At 43.3% G+C, this 22,917-nt stretch overlaps 1 protein-coding gene across 2 annotated transcripts in view; it reads right to left on the bottom strand.

Annotated features, from left to right (window-relative positions):
- The window catches only part of sema5ba (sema domain, seven thrombospondin repeats (type 1 and type 1-like), transmembrane domain (TM) and short cytoplasmic domain, (semaphorin) 5Ba), a 607,738-nt gene that overhangs the window by 95,205 nt on the left and 489,616 nt on the right, over positions 1–22,917 (bottom strand). The gene's annotated exons all lie outside the window — the stretch shown is intronic.

The raw sequence follows: 22,917 nt of genomic DNA, 5'->3' as shown, positions 1-22,917 counted from the left end.
GGTCTGAAACATTGACTGTTTATTCCCCTCTATAGATGCCACCTGACCTGCTAAGTTCCTCCAGCATTTTGTGTGTGTTGCTGAAGAGTTCCAACATCTGCAGAATGTCTTGCGTTTATCACTAGTGCTTGACTTCTCAGCTGAGACATCTCATTGTACTTTTAGCAGTGGGACACTATACTTCACACGAGGCAATCTCCCTATTCCTGATGAAGGGTCACGGCCCAAGGCATCAACTGTTTAGTTCCCTCCACAGATGCTGTCTGACCTGCTGAGTTCCTCCAGCATTTTGTGTGTGCTACTAATATCTTTACTCTTGTGGCATCTTCTGATGGCCTAAGAGTTGTGCAACACGGAAGCAGGCTCTCCAGCCCACAATGTCCAAGCTAACCACCAAATACACACTACAGAACACATGAAGAGTCTTGACCTGAAATATCAACTGATCATTTCCCTGACCAGCAGTTGTACCCTTCTTCTCTGAGGATTATTAACTTGTCATGGCAAAGAGGTTTGTGATTTCCTGTGATCCCAAGAGCAAGGTGTCTGGAGTTTAGCCCCTGGTGGGGTCACCCATGGCAGTAAGTTAAGGTTTCAGAGAAAGAGCAATCCAACCAAAACCTCAACCGTGGAGACAGCAGATGAGAATGGCAGTGAAGGTGGAGAAAGGGTTCCCAGTCATTTTGCACTCCATGCCACTGGACACTAACCCCAATCTGTGCAGGTCTGTTGGCTGCCTGTTAAACAAAGTCACACACAGGCATTTTCCATTAAGGGATTCACTCTCACATCCTGGATCATACTCGACTCCAGTAATCCTGCAGCTACTATTTTGCATCCATCCATACGAACCCATTAACCGGCACTTGGTCCATATTCTATTAAGTCCTGGCAATTTATGTGCTCGACTAGATGCTTTTTAAGATGTGAGAGAGTACCTGCCTACACCATCTTCTCAGACAGTTCAATTATCTAAAAAGCATGACGCAGAGAGCCAAGCACACTCATCCTCACTTACAGATTGACATTGAGGGTGCATTGAATTTAAAACCTCTCAGGCTAAATCTAGTGAAAATTCACCTCTGATAATTCCAGATATTCCCAACATCACTTCCTCATTTAAGTTAAGCACCTAAAATAAAGACTTGATTTTTAGTCCCTCAGCCATCAGTAGCTTCTGCTTAGCAAAAATCATTCTGGCCCCAATGTATTGATCTTAATTCACCCCAAACCAACTTTTGCCTCTGTAAAATTGTTTCATGTGGCCAAATAATTCCACTACCCTCTATTAACTTAAACCACTCTAGAACATTTTGCCTTGTCATGTGTTCTCCATGTCCAGCTTAGATACTTCCCTTCCTTAAATATCTCATGATCTTTTTCTTTGACTTGCTTTCTAATTCCTACACATTATTATTGATTAGGCTATTGGAAGCAGTAGATTGGCAAAATACATAATGATCATTTTATTAGGTACACCTGTATACCTGCTTGTTAATGCAAATATCTAACTGGCCAATCACGTAGCAGCAACTTAATGCATAAAAGCATGCAGACTGGTCAAAAGGTTCAGTTGTTGTTCAGAATAAACATCAGAATGGGGAAAGAAATGTCGTCTAGGTAACTTTCATGTGGAATGTTTGTTGGTGTCAGATGGGATGATTTGAGTACCTCAGCACCTGATGATCTGGAATATTTACACACGACAGTCTCTAGAGTTTACAGAGAATGATATGTAAAACAAAATTCATACAGTGAGCCACAGCTCTGTGGATGTGTTAATGTGAACGGTTCAGACTTTCAAGAAGGTGTTAGTACCTCAAATAGCTATGGATTACAACAACATTATGCAGAAGAGCATCTCTAAACATTGAACCTTGAACCTGTAGCAGCACAAGACCATAAGACATAGTAGAAGATTTGGAGCAAGAAGGCTGCGAGTGAATGGCTGATATTTTGGAGTGAAGGGAGTTTTTTACCACTCAGGGTAAAAGAGAGGCGAGACTGCGCAGGCACATGATGTGTGCGAAAGGTTTAAAAAGAAGACTGTCGTATCCAGCGGGTAGAAGAGTGAGAGGCAGCATAATGGTAGGGCTTTGGCTCAACTCACCTAGGCAGTAACAGGATGAGGCAAGGTAGGTTTGACTGTGTTAATTGTGGATAGGAGGTAGTATGTGTGTGAGGCTAGTTTTCTGTGCTCGGTGTCAGATGTGGAGGGTCCTGGAGTTTCCCAGCCTCCCAGGCAGCTATATCTTCTCTAGGTGTGTTGAGCTGCAGCTCTTGAGGAATCGAGTTAGAACATAGAACAGTACAGCTCAGTACAGGCCCTTTGGCCCACAATGTTGTGCTGACCCTTAAACCCTGCCTCCCATTTATCCCCCTCACCTTAAATTCCTCCATTTACCTGTCTAGTAGTCTCTTAAATTTCACTAGTGTATCTGCCTCCACCACCGACTCAGGCAGTGCATTCCATGCACCAACCACTCTCTGAGTGGAAAACCTTCCTCTAATATCCCCCTTGAACTTCCCTCCCCTTACCTTAAAGCCATGTGTTCTTGTACTGAGCAGTGGTGCCCTGGGGAACAGGTGCTGGCTGTCCACTCTATCTATTCCTCTTAATATCTTGTATACCTCTATCATGTCTCCTCTCATCCTCCTTCTCTCCAAAGAGTAAAGCCCTAGCTCCCTTAATCTCTGATCATAATCCATACTCTCTAAACCAGGCAGCATCCTGGTAAATCTCCTCTGTACCCTTTCCAATGCTTCCACATCCTTCCTATAGTGAGGCGACCAGAACTGGACACAGTACTCCAAGTGTGGCCTAGCCAGAGTTTTATAGAGCTGCATCATTACATCGTGTCTCTTAAACTCTATCCCTTGACTTATGAAAGCTAACACCCCATAAGCTTTCTTAACTACCCTATCTACCTGTGAGGAAACTTTCAGGAATCTGTGAATGTGTACCCCTAGATCCCCCTGCTCCTCCACACTACCAAGTATCCTGCCATTTACTTTGTACTCTGCCTTGGAGTTTGTCCTTCCAAAGTGCACCACCTCACACTTCTCCGGGTTGAACTCCATCTGCCACTTCTCAGCCCACTTCTATATCCTATCAATGTCTCTCTGCAATCTTCGACAATCCTCTACACTATCTACAACACCACCAACCTCTGTGTTGTCTACAAACTTGCCAGCCTACCCTTCCACCCCCACATTCAGGTCATTAATAAAAATCACGAAAAGTAGGGGTCCCAGAACCGATCCTTGTGGGACACCACTAATCACAACCCTCCAATCCGAATGTACTCCCTCCACTACAACTCTCTGCTTTCTGCAGGCAAGCCAATTCTGAATCCACCTGGCCAAACTTCCCTGGATCCCATGCCTTCTGACTTTCTGAATAAGCCTACTATGTGGAACTGGAGATGCAGCTCGATGACCTTCACCTGGTCAGGGAGAGTGAGGAAGTGATAGAAAGGAGTTATAGGCAGGTGGTCACATAGGGCCACAGGAGACAGACAAGTGGGTCACAGTCAGGAAGGGGAAAGGGAAGAGTCAGGTACGAGAGAGTACCCCTGTGGCTGTACCCCTTGACAATAAGTACTCCTGTTTGAGTATTGTTGGGTGGGGGAGGAACAGCCTACCTGGGGGAAGCGGCAGTGGCCGTGCCTCTGGCACAGAGTCTGGCCGTGTGGCTCAGAAGGGTAGGGAAGAGGAAGGCAGTAGTGATGGGGGACTCTATAGTTAAGGGGTCAGACAGGTGGTTCTGTGAACACAGGAAAGAAACTCGGATGGTAGTTTACCTCCCAGGTACCAGGGTCTGGGATGTTTCGGATCGGGTCCACGATATCCTGCGGTGGAAGGGAGAACAGCCAGAGATCATGGTACATATTGGTACCAAAGACATAGGTAGGAAAAGGGAAGGGGTCCTGAAAGAAGACTACAGGGAGTTAGGAAGGAAGTTAAGAAGCAGGACCACAAAGGTAGTAATCTCGGGATTATTGCCTGTTCCACATGACAGTGAGAATAGGAATAGGATAAGGTGGAGGATAAATGCGTGACTGAGGGAATGGTGCAGGGGGCAGTGATTCAGATTTCTGGATCATTGGGACCTCTTTTGGGGCAGGAGTGATCTGTACAAAATGGACAGGTTGCACGTGAATCCCAGGGAGACCAATATCCTGACAGGCAGGTTTGCTAAGGCTACTGGGGAGAGTTTAAACTAGAATTGTTGGGGGGTGGGAACTGAACTGAAAAGACTGGGGGAGAGAATGTTGGCTCACAAATAGAGAAAGCTTGTAGATAGTGTGAGGGAGGATAGGCAGGTGATAGAGAAGGAACGAGGTGTGTCTATTTTAACGCAAGGAGTGTTGTGAACAAAACAGACGAGCTTAGAGCGTGGATCAGTACTTGGAGATATGATGTGGCCATTTCAGAGATTTGGCTCAGGGACAGGATTGGTTACTTCAAGTGCTAGGTTTTGGATGTTTCAGAAAGGACAGGGAGGGAGGCAAGAGGTGGGGACGTGGCACTGTTGTTCAGAAATAGTGTCACAGCTGCAGAAAAGGTGGTCGCCATGGAGGGATTGTCTACTGAGTCTCTATGGGTGGAGGTTAGGAACAGGGAGGAGTCAACAACTTTACTCAGTGTTTTTTATAGGCCGCCCAGTAGTAACAGGGATATCGAGGAGCAGATAGGAAAACAGATCCTGGAAAGGTGTAATATTAAACAGAGTTGTTGTGATGGGAGATTTTAATTTCCCAAATATTGATTGACATCTCCCTAGAGTAGTGGTCACCAATCTTTTTAAGCCCAAGATCCCCTACCTCGGCCTTAGTAAAAGGCAAGATCGACCCCAGATCGATTAGTTACACGCATGCGCACTGGGGCAGAAAAGACCAGAAGTAAAACCCCACAACCCGGAAGTAGAGATAATGTATAAACATCCTTTACTCACCCTTTTTTGCACCGCAGACCAGTTTAATATTGACAATATTCTTGGGGACCGGCCGACGGTGGGGGGGGTGTTAAACACGACCGGAATATAGCGATACTCGAAGCAGATTCCTTATATCCGGTCTATTCTGCAATTTAGTTTTCGTGGCTCTCAGCACTTAGCTTCTGCCCCGCACTGCTCACGTTTTTTCCGCTGAAAAAACTCAGCGGGTTTGTCTCTAAGTGCAGAGTGCTTGGACTCAGGGTACCAAAGCAGTTTTGAGGGCTTCATTGCCTCATTAGACAGCCTCCAGGCCTGAACTTCAGCCTCCTGCCCACCCGCCGCCAGACGCTTTGGCCAGGTGTGGCTGGTTGTGGGTGGGGTGAGAGGGCAAGGTCATGGCCAGAGGTTCCCGTGCCAGGCCCATGGCGGTCGCAGTCTGGAGAGAGTGACTGACCGAACGAGGAGTGCAACAGGGCTGCGCCCGCCTTCCTTGTAGGATCTATTGGCCAACAAAAGTTTGTTTCAGTAGATCGCAACGAGGTAGCAGCTCTGTTACTTACGGAACCCTGAGCCTGAATTAGGTCCTCTGCAAATATTTTAGCGCCGGGTTCCCCACAAACATTCGGTGTGGGAAACAGGTTTAGAGGCAGCGCCCATCTGTCCGCGCTCCAGGCCAGCAGCAACAGCATTTCCTGCTGGTCGCGCAAGGGTGTCCCTGCATTTAGGCGACTGATGACCTCTCGTGGGTTCAAGTTCAACAGTGAGCTAACAGGGAATGATGAAAGGTGCAGCTGACTCAGATCGTTTCCTCACGGCCCGGTGGTTGGGGACCACTGAAGTACACTGTGTAGTGCAGGGGAGCTACACGCATGCGCACTGGGCAGAAAGAACAGAACTAAATCCCCACAACCCGGAAACAATCTCTCAACAGTATTTGTGTATTTATTTTTCTTTTTTTCGGGATCTACTGGGAAAGTCTCAAAGATTAACCAGTCATTCGCCATCAACGGGTTGGCGACCACTACCCTAGAGCAAGGGGTTTAGATGGGGTGGAGTTTGTTAGGTGTGCTTAGGAAGGTTTCTTGACACAAATGTAGATAAGCCTACAAGAGGAGGGGCTGTACTTGATTTGGTATTGGGAAATGAACCTTGTCAGGTGTCAGATCTCTCAGTGGGAGAGCATTTTGGTGATAGTGATCATAATCACTATGTGGATAGGGTGGTGAAGAAAGCTTTTGGTATGCTGGCCTTTATAAATCAGAGCATTGAGTATAGGAGTTGGGATGTAATGTTTAAATTGTACAAGGCATTGGTGAGGCCAGATTTGGAGTATTGTGTACAGTTCTAGTTACCGAATTATAGGAAAGATGTCAACAAAATAGGAGAGAGTACAGAGAAGATTTACTAGAATGTTACCTGGGTTTCAGCACCTAAGTTACAGGGAAAGGTTGAACAAGTTAGGTCTTTATTCTTTGGAGTGTAGAAGGTTGAGGGGGGACTTGATAGGGGTATTCAAAATTAAGAGGGGGATAGGTAGAGTTGACGTGGATAGGCTTTTTCCATTGAGAGTAGGGGAGATTCAAACAAGAGGACATGAGTTGAGAGTTAAGGGGCAAAAGTTTAGGGGTAACACGAGGGGGAACTTCTTTACTCAGAGAGTGGTAGCTGTGTGGAATGAGCTTCCAGTAGAAGTGGTAGAGGCAGGTTTGATTTTGTCATTTAAAAAAAAATTGGATAGGTATATGGACAGGAAAGGAATGGAGGGTTATGGGCTGAGTGCAGGTCGGTGGGACTAGGTGAGAGTAAGCGTTCAGCATGGACTAGAAGGGCCGAGATGGCCTGTTTCCGTGCTGTAATTGTTATATGGTTATAATTCTGTCTCCTTTACAATAGCATTGGAGACAAATAGGAACAGACAAGTTAGAAAAGCATTTAATTGGAGTAAGGGGAATCATGAGGTTATCAGGCCGGAAGTTGGAGGCTTAAATTGGAAAAGATGTTCTCAGGGAAAAGTACGGAAGAAATGTGGCAAATATTCACGGGATATTTGTGTGGAGTTCTGTATAGCTACGTTCCAATGAGACAGGGAAGTTATGGTAGGGTACAGGAACCGCGGTGTACAAAGTCTGTAATAAATCTAGTCAAGAAGAAAAGAAAAGCTTACAGAAGGTTCAGAGAGCTAGGTAATGTTAGAGATTCAAAAGATTAAAAGGCTACTAGGAAGGAGCTTAAGAAGAAAACTAGAGCCAGAAGGGGCCATGAGAGGCCTTGGCGGGCAAGATTAAGGAAAACCCTAAGGCATTCTACAAGTATGTGATGATCAAGAAGATAATATGTGAAAGAATAGGACCTAGCAAGTGTGACAGTGGGTAGGTTTATGGAACTGGAGGAAATAGCAGAGGTACTTAATGAATACTTTGCTTCAGTATTCACTATGGAAAAGGATCTTGGCGATTGTAGGGATGAATTACAGTGGACTGAAAAGCTTGAGCATGTAGATATTAAGGAAGAGGATGTGCTGGAGCTTTTGGAAAGCATCAAGTTGGATAAGTCGCTGGGACCAGGTGAGATGTACCCCAGGCTACTGTGGTAGGTGAGGGAGGAGATTGCTGAGCCTCTGGCAATTATCTTTGCGTCATCAATGGGGATGGGAGAGGTTCTGGAGGATTAGAGGGTTGCAAATGTTGTTCCTTTATTCAAGAAGGGGAGTAGAGTAAGCCCAGTAAATCATAGACCAGTGAGTCTTACCTCAGTGGTTGGTAAGGTGACGAAGAAGATCCTGAGAGGCAGAATTTATGAACATTTGGAGAGGTATATTATGATTAGGAGAAGTCAGCATGGCTTTGTCAAGGGTAGGTCCTGCCTTAAGAGCCTGATTGAATTATTTGAGGATGTGATTAAACACATCGATGAAGGAAGAGCAGTAGATGTAGTGTAGAATTTCAGCAAGGCATTTGATAAGGTACCCCATACAAGGCTTATTGAGAAAGTAAAGAGGTATGGCATCCAAAAGGACATTGCTTTGTGGATCCAGAACTGGCTTGCCCACAGAAGGCAAAGAGTGGTTGTAGATGGGTCATATTCTGCATGGAGGTCAGTCACCAGTGGTGTGCCTCAGCGATCTGTTCTGGGACCCCTACTCTTCGTGATTTTTATAAATGACCTGGATGAGGAAGTGGAGGGATGGGTTAGTAAGTTTGCTGATGACAAAGGTTGGAGATTTTGTGGATAGTGTGGAGGGCTGTCAGAGGCTAGAGCAGGACATTGATAGGATGCTAAACCAGGCTGAGAAGTAGCAGATGAAGTTCAACCCAAGTAAGTGTCAAGTGGTTCATTTTGGTAGGTCAAATATGATGGCAGAATATAGCATTAATGGTAAAACTCTTGGCAGTGTAGAGGATCAGAGGGATCTTGGGGTCCGAGTCCAAAGGACACTTAAAGCTGCTGCGCGGGTTGACTCTGTGGTTAAGAAGGCGTATGGTGTATTGGCTTTCATCAATCGTGGAATTGAGTTTAGGAGCCGAGAGGTAATGTTGCAGCTATATAGGACCCTGGCCACTTGGAGTACTGTGCTCAGTTCTGGTCGCCTCACTACAGGAAGGATATGGAAGCCATAGAAAGGGTGCAGGCAGAGGAGATTTACAAGGATGTTGCCTGGATTGGGGATCATGCCTTATGAGAATAGATTGAGTGAATTCAGCCTTTTCTCCTTGGCGCACCGGAAGATTAGAGGTGACCTAATAGAGGTGTATAAGATGATGAGAGGTATTGATTGTATAGATAGTCAGAGGCTTTATCCCAGGGCTGAAATGGTTGCCACAAGAGGACACAGGTTTAAGGCACTGGGGAGTAGGTACAGAGGAGATGTCAGGGGTAATTTTTTTACTGAGTGGTGAGTGCGTGGAATGGGCTGCCGGCATCACATTCTGGAGGCAGGTATAATCGGGTCTTTTAAGAAACTTTTAGATAGGTACATGGAGCTTAGTAAAATAGAGGGCTATAGGTAAGCCTAGTAATTTCTAAGGTAGAGACATGTTTGGCACAACTTTGTGGGTCAAAGGGTTGTATTGTGCTGTAGATTTTCTATATAAGAATTAGGCCATTTGACCCATCGAGTCTACTCCACCATTCAATCATGGCTGATCCTTTTTCCCCTCCTCAGCCCCACTCCCCAGCTTCTCCCTGTAACCTTTGATGCCATGTCTATTCAAGAACCTATCAAGCTCAGGATTATTCAGGTGAGGCCTCACCAGTGTCTTTCAAGCCTCAGCATCACATCCCTACTCTTGTATCCTGGACCTCTTAAAATAAATGCTAACATTACATTTGTCTTTCTCACCACTGACCCTACTTGCAAGTTAACCTTTAGGGTTTTCTGCACAAGGACTCCCAAGTCCCTTTTCATCTCAGATTTTTGGATTTTCACCCCGTTTAGAAAATAGACTGCACATTTATTTCCACTACCAAAGTGCACGACCAGGCATTTTACAACCTTGTATTTCATTTTCCACTTTCTTGCCCATTCTCCTAATCTGTCTCCATCCTTCTGCAACCTACCTGTTTCCTCAACATTACCTGCTGCTTCACCAATCTTTGTATTGTTATGATCCCAGCCCCCTCCTTCCTGAGAATCGCAAGATCGCTATTAATTCGGGTCTTGGACCCAGGAAATGAGAGAGAATCCTCAGAAAGACAACGCAACGGATTTTGACCATTGTTTCATGGAGACACCTTTGTGGATTGCGACTCTATGCTACGTGCCAGCTATCAGGGCTACGTGCACACCCTCGGGCAATGTGGGGTGGGGATTGTATCACCCCAAATTGATTGACATCTACAGCTCTGCAAGTCACGCTAAAAAGGGACTGCAGGAGGCAGTCCCCTAGCGATGCAGCAGAAGGAGACACCATCGCTCATCGCTCCCGTGACAACGGGAAGCTATTCGGAAGCCACGTGTGGTTCGTTTCCCCTTGCCTGGGGAACGGGTGGCTGATAACACCGAAAAGGACTTCGAACTAACAACAGGGAACCCACGTTCCCGATTCAACGGTTTGAGTCCAAAAGACTGGCAAGTTTTCTTTTCTCACCAAAAATCTCTCTCTCTCCAACAAGTGAAACCCAGCGGTCCCCAAACGACTAAAAGCCTGCATGAACTCGAAAGACTTTTATATTTCCATCGGACAATATTTTTACCCCTAGACAAAACGATAGAGCTACTTCTTATTGATGATTATTACTATACCCGCGCTTTAGATTGAATATTGACGACGTATATTATCTGAATGTTTGTATTAACCTTACTTTTGTGCCCTTTTATAAATAAAAACGTTTAAAAATAGTACCATCCGACTTCAACGGACCTCTCTATCTTTGCTGGTAAGTGACCCAGTTATGGGGGTTCATAACAGTATCATCTGAAAACTTGGCAACAAAGCCATCTATTCCATAATCTAAATCATTTATATAAAAAGAATAAAAAGAAGCGGTCCCAACACCGACCCCTGCAGAACGGCACTAGTCACTGACAGCCGATCCTTTTCTTCCCTCTTGCTGCCTCCTACCAATCAGCCAATGCTCTAGACATGTCAGTAACAAGGCCTTCTGAAAGTCCAAATACACAATATCCACTGCATCCCCATTATCTATCCTACTTGTAATCTCCTCCAAGAATTCCAACAGGTCCATCAGTCAAGGTTTTCCCTGAAGGAAACCATGCTGACTTTGTCCTATCTTGTCCTGTGTCGCCAAGCACTCCATAACCTCATCCTTAACAATTGATCCCAACATCTTCCCAACCACCGAGGTCAGGCTAACCAGTCTATAATTTCCTTTCTGCTGCCTTCCTCCTTTCTTAAAGAGTGGAGTGACGTTTGCAATTTTCCAGTCCTTTGGCACCAGGCCAGAGTGTATTGATTTTTGAAAGATCATCCACAATTTCTACCGCTACCTCTTTCAGGACCCTAGGATGCAGTTCATCTGGTCTGGGTGACTTGTGTACCCTTAGTTCTTTCAGCTTTTTGAGCACCTTTTCCCTTGTAATAGTAACTGCACTCACTTCTCTTCCCTCGCACCCTTCAACATCTGACATGCTGCTAGTGTCTTCCACAGTGAAGACTGATGCAAAATACTCATTTAGTTCATCTGACCATGAACATACACTCAGTGACCACTTTATTAGTTACAAGAGGTACACAATAAACTGGCCTGTGAGTGTAGATAGGGTGGGATTTTGTATCTTGTCCAGACTGGAGACCACCAAATAACAAAGAGGCCATGGTTCAACAAAGGGAAGTTGCTGTAATTGGATCTAAAAAGAATGAAAGTTTTTGTAGTTGTTGTTGTACAATAAATGCAAGATGACTTTATTGAAGCAACAATCCATCACACCGATGTGATTAATGACCAGACCTACTCCTTTTTAGTAATGTTTCAAGTGCAAAAATTCACTCAGGCAGCAGGAAGAATTATCCTTGTATCCTTTAAGCCAACTGCCACAGGACTTTTGGCAACTTCTCAAAAGCACAAACAAACAATTGGTTTAATGTCTCTTAACAAAAATATCCCTCTTACAGTGCACCATAAGACAATCAAACATAGGAGTAGAATTAGGCCACTTGGCCCATCGAGTCTACTCCACCATTCATAATGAGTGATTTATTCTCCTGCCTTCTCCCCATAACCTTTTGGTACCCTGACTAATCTAGAACATTATCAACCTCTGCTTTAAATATACCAAATGACTTGGCCACGACAGCTGTCCATGACAATGAATTCCACAGATACAGTACATCACCTTCTGCCTAAAGAAATTCCTTCTATCTTGAGACTGTGCCCTTTAATCCCAGACTCACCCACTATAGGAAACATCCTGTCCACATCCACTCTGGCTAAGTCTTTCAATACTCAATAGGTTTCAATACGTTTTCATACATTAACTCTTTCATTTCTGGCAGCTACTCTTTGTCTCTTGCCAGTCAGTCAATCTTCTAACCATGCGAGAATCTTTTATGTAATACCACAAGTTCTTATATTGTTAAGCAGCCTCATGTACATTACCTTGTCAAAAACTTTCTGAAAATCCAAGTAAAAAACACTCAATGCCTCTCCTTTCTCTCTCCTGCCTGTTATTTCCTGAAAGAATTTCAACAAATTTGTCAGGCAAGATTTCCCTTTGAGGAAATCGTGGTGACTTCGGCCTACGCCTCCAAGTACCTCGAAACTCAACTTTAATAATGGACTACAACATCTTTCTAACCACTGAATTCAGGCTAATTGGCCTATAATTTGCTGTCTGCTGCCTCCCTCTCTTCTTAAGTAGTGGCATGACATTTGCAATTTTCCAGTCCTCTGGAACCATTTCAGAATCTAGTGATACTTGAAAAATCACTACTAATACCTCTACAATCTCTTCAGTTACCTCCTTCAGAATCCTAGAGTGTTGTCCATCAGGTCCAGGTGACTTATCTATTTTCAGACCTTTCAATTTCCCAAGCACCTTCTCCTTAGTAACATCAGCTTCACTCACTTCTGTCCCTGACACTCTTGAATTGTTGACATACTGATAGTGTCTTCCACAGTGAAGACTGACACAAAATACCTGTTGAGTTCATCTGTCTTTTTCTGTCCGTCATTACTAGCTCTCCAGTGTCATTTTCCAGTGGTCCAATATCCACTCTTGCCTCTCCTTTACTCTTTATGTATTTGAAAAAACTTTTGGTATCTTTTTTGATATTATTGGCTATCTTACCTTCCTATTTCATCTTTTCTCTCCTTATGGATTTTTAGTTGTCTTCTGTTGGTTTTAAAAGCTTCCCAATCCTCTAGCATCCCAATAATTTTTACTATATTATATGACCTCTCTTTTGCTTTTATGCTGTCTTTAACTTTCCTCATCAGCCATTGCTGCCTCATCTACCCTTTAGAATACAGGGTCTCAACCCAAAGCTTCGACCACTCACTTAGCCTTCACATGTGCTATCTGATCTGCTGAATCTTCCCAGCAATTTGTTTTTTGCTGTTAATGCAAGTTGTTGTGTATAAGGCATAAGGCACAGGAGCAGAATTAGGCCATTTGGCCCACTGAGTCCACTCTGCTATTCTACCCCTCTCAAGCATATTCTCTTGCCATAACTTGTGACAGCCTTTCTAATTAAGTACCTATCAACCTCTGCTTTAAATATACCCAATGACTGGTCTCTACAGATTCACCACCCTCATGGGTTAAAGAGATTCCTCCTCATGGCTATTATAAAGAAATGCTCCTGAGGCTGTGCCCTCAGGTCCTAGACTCTCCCGCTATTGGAATCATCTCTCCCCCTCATTCTTCCAAACTTCAGCAAGTGCAGGTCCAAAGCCATGACATATTAACCATTTCATTCCCAGGACCTTTCTTATAAAGTAGGTTCTTGTAGGAAGGTTTAATCGTTAGGTATTAATTTTGAAGTAGTAAAATGGATTCAACAGTGGCTGGATGGGAGATGCCAGAGAGTAGTGGTGGATAACTGTTTGTCAGGTTGGAGGGTGGTGACTAGTGGTGTGGCTCAGGGATCTGTACTGGGTCCAATGTTGTTTGTCATATACATTAATGATTTGGAAGATGGAGTGGTAAATTGGATTAGTAAGTATGCAGATGATACTAAGATAGGTGGTGTTGTGGATAATGAAGTTAGTTTTCAAAGCTTGCAGAGAGATTTAGGCCAGTTACAAGAGAGGGCTGAAAGATGGCAGATGGAGTTTAATGTTGATAAGTGTGAGGTGCTACTTATTGGTAGGAATAATCAAAATAGGACATACATGGTAAATAGTAGGGCATTGAAGAATGCAGTAGAACAGAGTGACCTAGGAATAATGGTGCATAGTTCCCTGAAGGTGGAATCTCATGTGGATAGGGTGGTGAAGAAAGGTTTTGGTATAAATCAGAGCATTGAGTATAGGAGTTGGGATGTAATGTTTAAATTGTACAATGCATTGGTAAGGCCGAATTTGGAGTATTGTGTACAGTTCTGGTCACCGAATTATAGGAAAGATGTCGACAAAATAGAGAGACTACAGAGAAGATTTAATAGAATGTTACCTGGGTTTCGGCACCTAAGTTACAGAGAAAGGTTGAACAAGTTAGGCCTTTATTCTTTGGAGCGTAGAAGGTTGAGGGGGGACTTGATAGAGGTATTTAAAAATTATGAGGGGGATAGATAGAGTTGACGTGGATAGGCTTTTTCCATTGAGAGTAGGGGAGATTCAAACAAGAGGACATGAGTTGAGAGTTAGGGGGCAAAAGTTTAGGGGTAACACGAGGGGGAACTTCTTTACTCAGAGAGTGGTAGCTGTGTGGAATGAGCTTCCAGTAGAAGTGGTAGAGGCAGGTTCGAAATTGTCATTTAAAGTAAAATTGGATAGGTATATGGACAGGAAAGGAATGGAAGGTTATGGGCTGAGTGCAGGTCGGTGGGACTAGGTGAGAGTAAGCGTTCGGCATGGACTAGAAGGGCCAAGATGGCCTGTTTCCGTGCTGTAATTGTTATATGGTTATAAGCCTCCTCTAAATCCTCTCCTTAGATATGGGGCCCAAATGCATAATGTAAGTGAAGAAGTGCTAATAGAAGTGCTCCCTTACTCACTCTTGCCCACAGTAATGTGGTTATCTCTTAACTGCCCTTCAAAATGGCCTCACAAGCCACTCAGTTCAAGGGCAATGAGGGGTGAACAAGAAATACTGTCCCTAACAATACTGTCCACATTCCAAACCCATTCAGAAATAAAAATACAAATTGCCAATATTTAATGCAGTTTATTTTTATATTGTTTTGTAAATTATTCTTTATGTGTCTATGATACAAGTGTTCTCCTGCATGCTTCCTACACCACCGGGAGTTCAATCAAGTTCAAGTCTATTGTCATTCAACCATATACATGTAAAACACCAAATGAAACAGCATTTAGCTGGACCAAAGTGCACAATACAGTACGCATCATTTACCCACAACACATGAAGTAGTGTTACCACAAATAACTGAACAAAGAATAAGTTACATTTAGGACACAAGTTAAAAAGTAAACAGTATAACGCTACTAGTGCTTTATAAGTGATGAGACCTGGGTGTGGCAGGGAGTTCAGTTGTCTGATGGCCTGGGAGAAGAAGCTGTTTCCCATTCTGACAGTTCTATGCTATGGTATCCCCTGCTTGATAGTAGTAGACAAAGAGATTTTTAGACAGGTAGGAAAGTTTATTGACAATGCTATGAGATGCAGTATCTAGAAGGCAGAAAGAATCTTCCCCATCCAGACCAAGCCCTCTTTGTGCTATATCATCAGCCAGGAGGCCCAGTAACCTGAATCCTCACACCACTAGGTTTAGGAACAGTGATCTGAATCCTCATACCACTATGTTCTGGAACAATGACCTGAACTCTCACACTACTATGTTCAGGAACAGGATCCTGAATCCTCATACCACTAGGTTCAAGAATAGGATCCTAAATCCTCATACCACTATGTTCAGGAACAGGATCCTGAATCCTCATACCCCTACGTTCAGGAACAGGACCTGGACTCCTCATACCCCTACGTTCAGGAACAGGATCCAGAATCCTCATACCCCTATGTTCAGGAACAGGATCCGGAATCCTCATACCCCTACGTTCAGGAACAGGATCCTGAATCCTCATACCCCTACGTTCAGGAACAGGACCCAGACTCCTCATACCCCTACGTTCAGGAACAGGATCCTGAATCCTCATACCCCTACATTCAGGAACAGGATCCGGAATCCTCATACCCCTACGTTCAGGAACAGGATCCTGAATCCTCATACCCCTACGTTCAGGAACAGGATCCGGAATCCTCATACCCCTACGTTCAGGAACAGGATCCTGAATCCTCATACCCCTACATTCAGGAACAGGATCCTGAAACCTCATACCATAATGTTCATGAACAGGATCCTGAACCCAGGAGCTCTGCTTCCCTACAACCAACTGGTTCTTGAACTGACCCGTACAACCCCAACCCTACCTCAGCAACAGAACACTATGGAGCACCTCTTGCAATAACACATACTTGTATCTAATTGTGGTTTTGCACTAATGTCTTATATTGCACCGACCTGTAAAATGTATGTATAATTTAGGTTCTGTGTATTGCATGAGCCTACGTGCTTGTGATATGACTGCAGACACATTGTACTGTAACTTGTGCACATCATAATAAACTCAAAGACTTGATGATACTTGGAAGTGCGATTTGTATTTATCTCCAAGATGTTCTCTTAGTTCCACATCAGTATTGTAAAGGGCAAGTGAATATGATGTAAGATGTAGTGATTGTAATATAATAATCCAGTGTAACACACACAAAATGTTTTTGGAACTCAGCCCTGATAAAGGGACTCAGCCAAAAACTTCGACTGTTTATTATTTCCAAGGAGGAAGCCTGACCTGTTGAGTTTCAGCATTTTTTATTTGTTGCCCTGGATTTCCAGCATCTTCAGAATCTCTTGTGTTAATCAGTTCTATTTATCAGATGCTGGAAATCCAGTTCAACACACACAAAATTCTGGAGGAACTCACCCTGTTGAAGAGTTTCCGACTGAAACATCGACTCTTCATTTTTCTCCATAGATGCTGTCTGACCTGCTATGTTCCTCCAGCATTATGTGTTCCAATATAATAGTTGCAAGCTGTTCCAAGTGCAGCCACAATCCAGAGGTATACTTGTGTGAATATCCCTTGGATTTGTTTTTTTCAAAACAACTGTGGACACCTTTCAAATAATTAAATTAGCAGCATTTTCTTTAAAAGAACTTCAAGCAACACCCTGATTACAAAACCACTCAGTTCCAGGCAAAATTCATCTGCAGGAATTTTGCTTGAAAATGAGCTTGTGCAATTTGCTTTTGAAATGAAACTGAAGAATAGTAAGAAATTACAGTATAGAGAAGCAGACCATTCTTCCCTTGCCTGTGCTGCATGCCCTACCTTATTACCCAAATCCTTTCAGGCTCGGCTATGAAATTTTCAGTTTTGTCCTTGGAGCCTCTTTGGGGAAAAGTACTCTGGATGTTCATGAAGTGCTTCCTGATAGCAACTAATTGAAATGGTCCATTCCCCCTATTGGAGGTAATGATCACTATTTATTTATCATCTTAAACATTTCAATTGGAGGAAATAATCTTCAACACTTTTTAATTCAACTTTCCGAATCTGGGCATCCCTGGAAAAGCCAGCGTGTATTGTTCCCTCTTAGCTGACCCCTGAAGTGGTGATAACGACAATCCTTTCAGAGGAAATTTGTTTTCGAGTCATCTCACTGTTACTGGCAGGCTGGGGGTACATAGCTTGAAGTCCCACACCACCAGATTCAGGAACCACTACTTTCCTACAGTTATCGGGTTATTGAAACAACTTGCATAAACCTAACTTCAGAAATGGAACACTACAGACCAGATCTTGCATAACATGGACTTGTCTCCAACTGTGTTTTGTTTTTGCACTAATATCTTCTTATTGCACAGTCTCTCTCTTTCTCTTCTCCATCTTGTATTATATATATATATGTGTGTGTGTGTGTGTGTTGTCTGTACCAACGTGTCTCTGATGTTGCTGCAAGCAAGATTTGAATTTTTGAGACACCTACAAAATGCTAGAGGAACCCTGCATCTATGGAGAGGAATCAACATTTCAAACTGAGACACTTCACCAGAATTGGAATGGAAGGGGGTAGAAGCCAGAATAAGAAGATAGGGGGAAAGGGGAGAAGTAGAAACTATCAGGTGCAAGGAGCTGGAAGGTGAACTGTGAAAGAGGTTAAAGGCTCTATTAAGAGAGGACAGTGGATCATGGAATAAAGTGAAGGAGGGAAAACCAGAGGGAGGTGATTCCACCTATCAACTGAGAGGATGAGTAGAGACTTGATAGGAGGTGTACAAGATGATAAGAGGCATAGAAAGCCAGAAACCTTTTCCCAGATGAAAAGGCTAATACCTGGTGGCACAATTTTAAGGTGATTGGAGGAAAGTACACTCGCACACCTGCTTGTTAATTCAATTATCAAATCAGCCAATCATGTGGCAGCAACTCAATGCATAAAATCATGCAGACATGGTTAAGAGGTTCAGTTGTTTTTCAGATGAAACATCAGAACAGGGAAGAAATGTAATCTAAGTGACTTATACCTTGGAATGATTGTCGGTGCCAGACAGGGTGGTTTGAATATCTCAGAAAATGCTGATCTTCTGGGATTTTCATGCACAACAGTCTCTAAAGCTTACAGAGAATGGTGTGAGAAACAAAAACATCCAGTGAGCAGCAGTTCTGCGGGAGAAAATGCTGTTAATGAGAGAGGTCGGAGAAAAATGGCCAGACTAGTTCAAGCTGACAGGAAGGTGACAGTAACCCAAATAACCCCATGATACAACAGCGGCGTGCAGCAGAACATCCCTGAATGCACAACACATCAAACCTTGAAGTGGATGGGCTACAGCAGCAGAAGACCACGAACATATGTCTAATAAAGTAGTCACTGAGTGTATAGCAGGGATGTCAGAGGTACACTTTTTACATGAGTGAGTGGAATGCACGGCCAGGGGTGGTTGTCCAGGCAGATATATTCAGGGCATTAAAGAAATTCTTAGATAGGTGCATGGATGATTTTTTTAAAATGGGCTATGTGGGAGGGAAAACTTAAATTGATCTCAGAGTACGTTGAAAGTTCAGCACAGCATCATGAGCCAAAGAACCTGTATTATGCTATAATGTTCTATGTTCTACCCCTCCAGGCTTCTTACTTCATGGATTATCTTAGATAGGCATCTTGGTCAGAACTGATGAGTTGGATCAAAGGTTTTGTTTCCATGTTGTATTATTTCTCATAATTCATTATAATACAGAAGGAAGTAAAAAAAGGATCTCCAGCTTTCCCGGCATATATGACAAATAAACACTGCTCCGGCTTCCAATCAGGTACAAGTATTGATTTTAACAAGCATTTCAATGACAAATTCTGCCATCTTCATCAGGGGTGATGTCTGGGAATGTCTAGTTCAATGGTATATAGACTCCCTTCATCCGTCCCTCCTGATTGGTTAGTCCTCATCCAATCAGGTTTCTGATGCCCTACCTTGTTTACAATTGAATGCCAGTCCTTAATTAGAGTGAAACCTTCATCTTTGTTAAAATTCTTTTTCTGCTGTACCCAGCTGGAAGTCTGAGAAGAGTTTATTCGTAGAAGAAAGCCCTTCAGTCCTTTGAGTACATGCCAGCTCTCAGACAATCACCCCACTTGCTTTCCTGTAGCCCGTTAACTTGGTCATACCCCTTTGATTCTCCCTTTAGAATAGCCAATTAAGATAACAACCAACAAATCCTGGGATGCTGGAGGAAACTGGAAACATTTCCATGCAGTCTTGGGAAGAATGTGCAAATTCCACACAGACAGCCCTGGAATTCAGGAGCGTACCTGGTACACCACACTGTTTGTGCAGTGTCAGGGGGACTAACTAAAAACATACGCTTACATCTCATGCTGTTTAGATCAACACCAGTCCTCAATGGCAGTTAGAATGCCTTAGGAGAATGCCATTCAATGGTGTGATTATTAACCCAGGTATAATATGTGAAACTAGACAGAAATGCTACCAGATGTACCGTGGAATTATTGAGGGCAGGAAACAGACTGAAGGAAATCCCTCCACAAGATATAAATTGCAACAACATGAAGAGTGTTGAACAGTTTCTAATCTAGCTGCAACTCTTGTCTTTGCTGTGTTGTTTGCTCTAAAGTGATTTGTCCTGCTCTCCCAGAGTCTAAGGCTATAACAGCTGGTTACTGTTGCTGAGCTGACTGGAACAGCACAGAGTCTGAGCCTGTCGATCTCGGCTATGTGTTCAGCATTCTTAACTGTACACGTAGAAAGTAGGAAACAAAGCAGGAATACACCATATATGTCTACGAAAGGTTACAAGTAATAAGGAGAAAATATAGACAAATGGGGCAGCTTATATATGCATTTTATTTCTCTGTCCTATCCTCATATAACTATGTTTCCCTAATATCCAATAATCTATTGATCTCAATTTTGTACAAACTCCGATGATACTTTACTTAGAGATGCAGCGTGGTAACAGGTCCTTCTGGCCCAATGAAACCACACCACTCAACTACATCCACATGACCAAATAACCTTCTAACCCATACGCCTTTGGAATGTTGGAGGAAACCAGAGCACCAGGAGGTGGAGAACATACAGACTCCTTATAAGCAGCAGCAGGTCACTGGGGGCGGTAATGGCATTATGCTAACCACTACACTATAATGCTGTCCCAGCTCTCACTGCTCCAGTAAAGCAGCAGCAGAATCAAATACTGAACCCACCCTAGACCTTCTCTCTTCTCTCCTCTCTCTTCAGACAGAAGATACAAAAACCTAAAAGCACAAATCACCAGGCTCAAAGGCAGCATTACCCCACAGTTATCAGACTATTAGATGGTTCCCCAGTACAATAAGGACTCTTGACTTCACAGTCTACCTTTTCCTGATTGTGCACCTTACTGTCTACCTGCACTGCACTTCCTCTACAGCTGTTGCATTTTATTCTGCAACATTATCGTTCTACTCAATGCATTGTGTAATGATTTGATCTGTATAAGCAGTATACAAGACCAATTTTCCGCTGCATCTTGGCACATATGGAAGTAAATCAATAACAAACTAGTAACTGAGTTTCCACGTCACAGAGGCTCAATATTTTTATGTCCAAAGGCAGGAGGTCACTCTGCACTGGAGTGGCGTGGTAGCTTAGTGGTTAGCATATCGCTTTACAGCGAGAGTCAGTGACTTTTGGCAAGGTTCAAATCCTGATGAGTCTGTAAGGAGTTTGTCTGTCCTTCCCATGAACACGTGGGTTTCCTCTGGACGCACCGGTTTCCTCCCACATTGCAAAGAGGTAAGATTTGCATTAGTAATTTGCAGAGATTCTATGGTGGTGCCAGGAGCAACTTGGCCCTTCAGATCGGTTCTGCCTCTCACTGAGATTATGGATGATCCCCCATTTCAGTACTATTTCCCTTCCCTGTTCCTGTAGCCCTTCATTTCTCTAATGTAAAACATACAGCATAGAACTGAACAACACTGCACTGGCTCTTTTGCTCAACGGTGTTATGCTGACCTTTTAAACTACTCTCAGATAAATCCCACATAGTTCTCCATTTTTCTTTCATCGATGTGCCCATCTAAGAGTCTCTTAAATCTCCCTAATGTTCCTAACATAATATATCTAGAAATCTATCAATCTCTGGATATTAGGTAATAGAAGATGCCAAGCTATTTAATGAAATTGACAGACAGTTGTGTGGCCTTGACAGCCACAAACCTTTCCAGGAAACTGGACAAAATGAAAAGAGCAAGAATTCCATTAAAGAGCATCTTTCATGACCACAAGCACAATACATACATATTATGAAATACCTCTTGAAGCATTGTCACTGTTCTGATGTAGAAACTGTATCAACCGTTTTGCATGTAGCAAGTATATATTTGGTTAACATATGAGACATTTGTTAACTCTGGGTCTGTGCTCACTGGAGTTCAGAAGAAAGTAAGGAGTTCTTATTGAAATCTATTGAATATTAAAGGCATGGATAGAGTGGACGTGGAGAGCATGCTCTCTGTAGTGGGGAAGTCTATGACCGGAAGATACAGCCTCAGAATAGAAGGATGCCCCTTTAGAACAGAGACGAGGAAGAATTTCTTTAGCTAGAGGGTGGGGAATGTGTGGACTTCATTTGCACAGACAGCTGTGGAGGCCAAGTCATTGTGTATATCTGAGGTGGAGTTTGATAGGTTTTTAACTAGTAAGGGCGATAAAGGTTACAGGGAGAAGACAGGAGAATGGGCTTGAGAGGGATAATAAATCAGCCATGATGGAGTGGTGGAACATACTCAATGGTCTAATTCTGCTCCTATGTCTTATGGTCTGGTGCTCTGAGAGTCATAGGATCATTCAGCACAGGAACAAGTCACTAGGCCCAGCATGTTCACGCTGACCAGTCAATTATAGAAAATGCATGTCCATAATGGGAAGGGTATAAGTTCATTATAGAAAGGACAGCAGTCCACTACAAGACTGCACTAGTTACTAGACGCCATCTGGTATAGTTTGAGCAGGTAACTCCACTACTACAACAGGAATGGAAAAATAACCGGGTGATCTTTTTGGATGTGAGTTAACAATTAATAAGGACACTGGGGAATGTATTACATAGCCACTTTTCAAAACAGTGGGGCATAGATTTTATTTTATTTAAAGATACAGCACAATAACAGCAGCTTCCAGTCCAATTACACACATGTGACCAATCAACTACCAACCTATACATCCTTGGAATGTGGGAGGAAAACACATGGTCACTGTTGTTAAGAAGGCCTTCATCAACCGTGAGACTCAGTTCAAGAGCCACAAGATAATGTTATAGCTATTCAAGAGATTAGTTAGACCCCTAACTAATGTCATGGTCCATGGAGCTTAGAAAAATAAAGGGCTATGCAGAGGGTAATTCTAAGCAGTTTCTAGAGTAGGTTACATGGTCAGCACAACATTGTGGGCTGAAGGGTCTGTAATGTGCTGTAGATTTCTATGGTTCTATGTCACAGGGAAAGCATACGAACTCCTTTTAGACAGCAGCAGAATTGAACCAGGGTCAATGGTTCTGTAATCATGTTACATTTACAGTATCTATGTCTCTTATCATCATATACACCTCTATCAAGTCATCTCTCATCCTCCCTTGTTCCAAAGGGAAGAACAAGTTCACGGAACCTTTCCTCATAAGATAGGCTCTCTAATCTAGGTATCATTCTGGTAAATCTCCTCTGCACCCTCTCTAAAGATTTCACACCCTTCCTATAATGAGGTAACTAGAACTGAACAAAGTACTCCAAGTGTGTTTTGTTACATCATCTGGAAGTTGAAACCTCTGGCAATAAG

The sequence above is a fragment of the Hemitrygon akajei genome, chromosome 5 (assembly GCF_048418815.1).
Source record: "Hemitrygon akajei chromosome 5, sHemAka1.3, whole genome shotgun sequence".
Taxonomy (NCBI): Eukaryota; Metazoa; Chordata; class Chondrichthyes; order Myliobatiformes; family Dasyatidae; genus Hemitrygon; species Hemitrygon akajei.
Note: the sequence above shows the minus strand (reverse complement) of the source record. Positions and strands in the feature narration are given on the sequence as shown.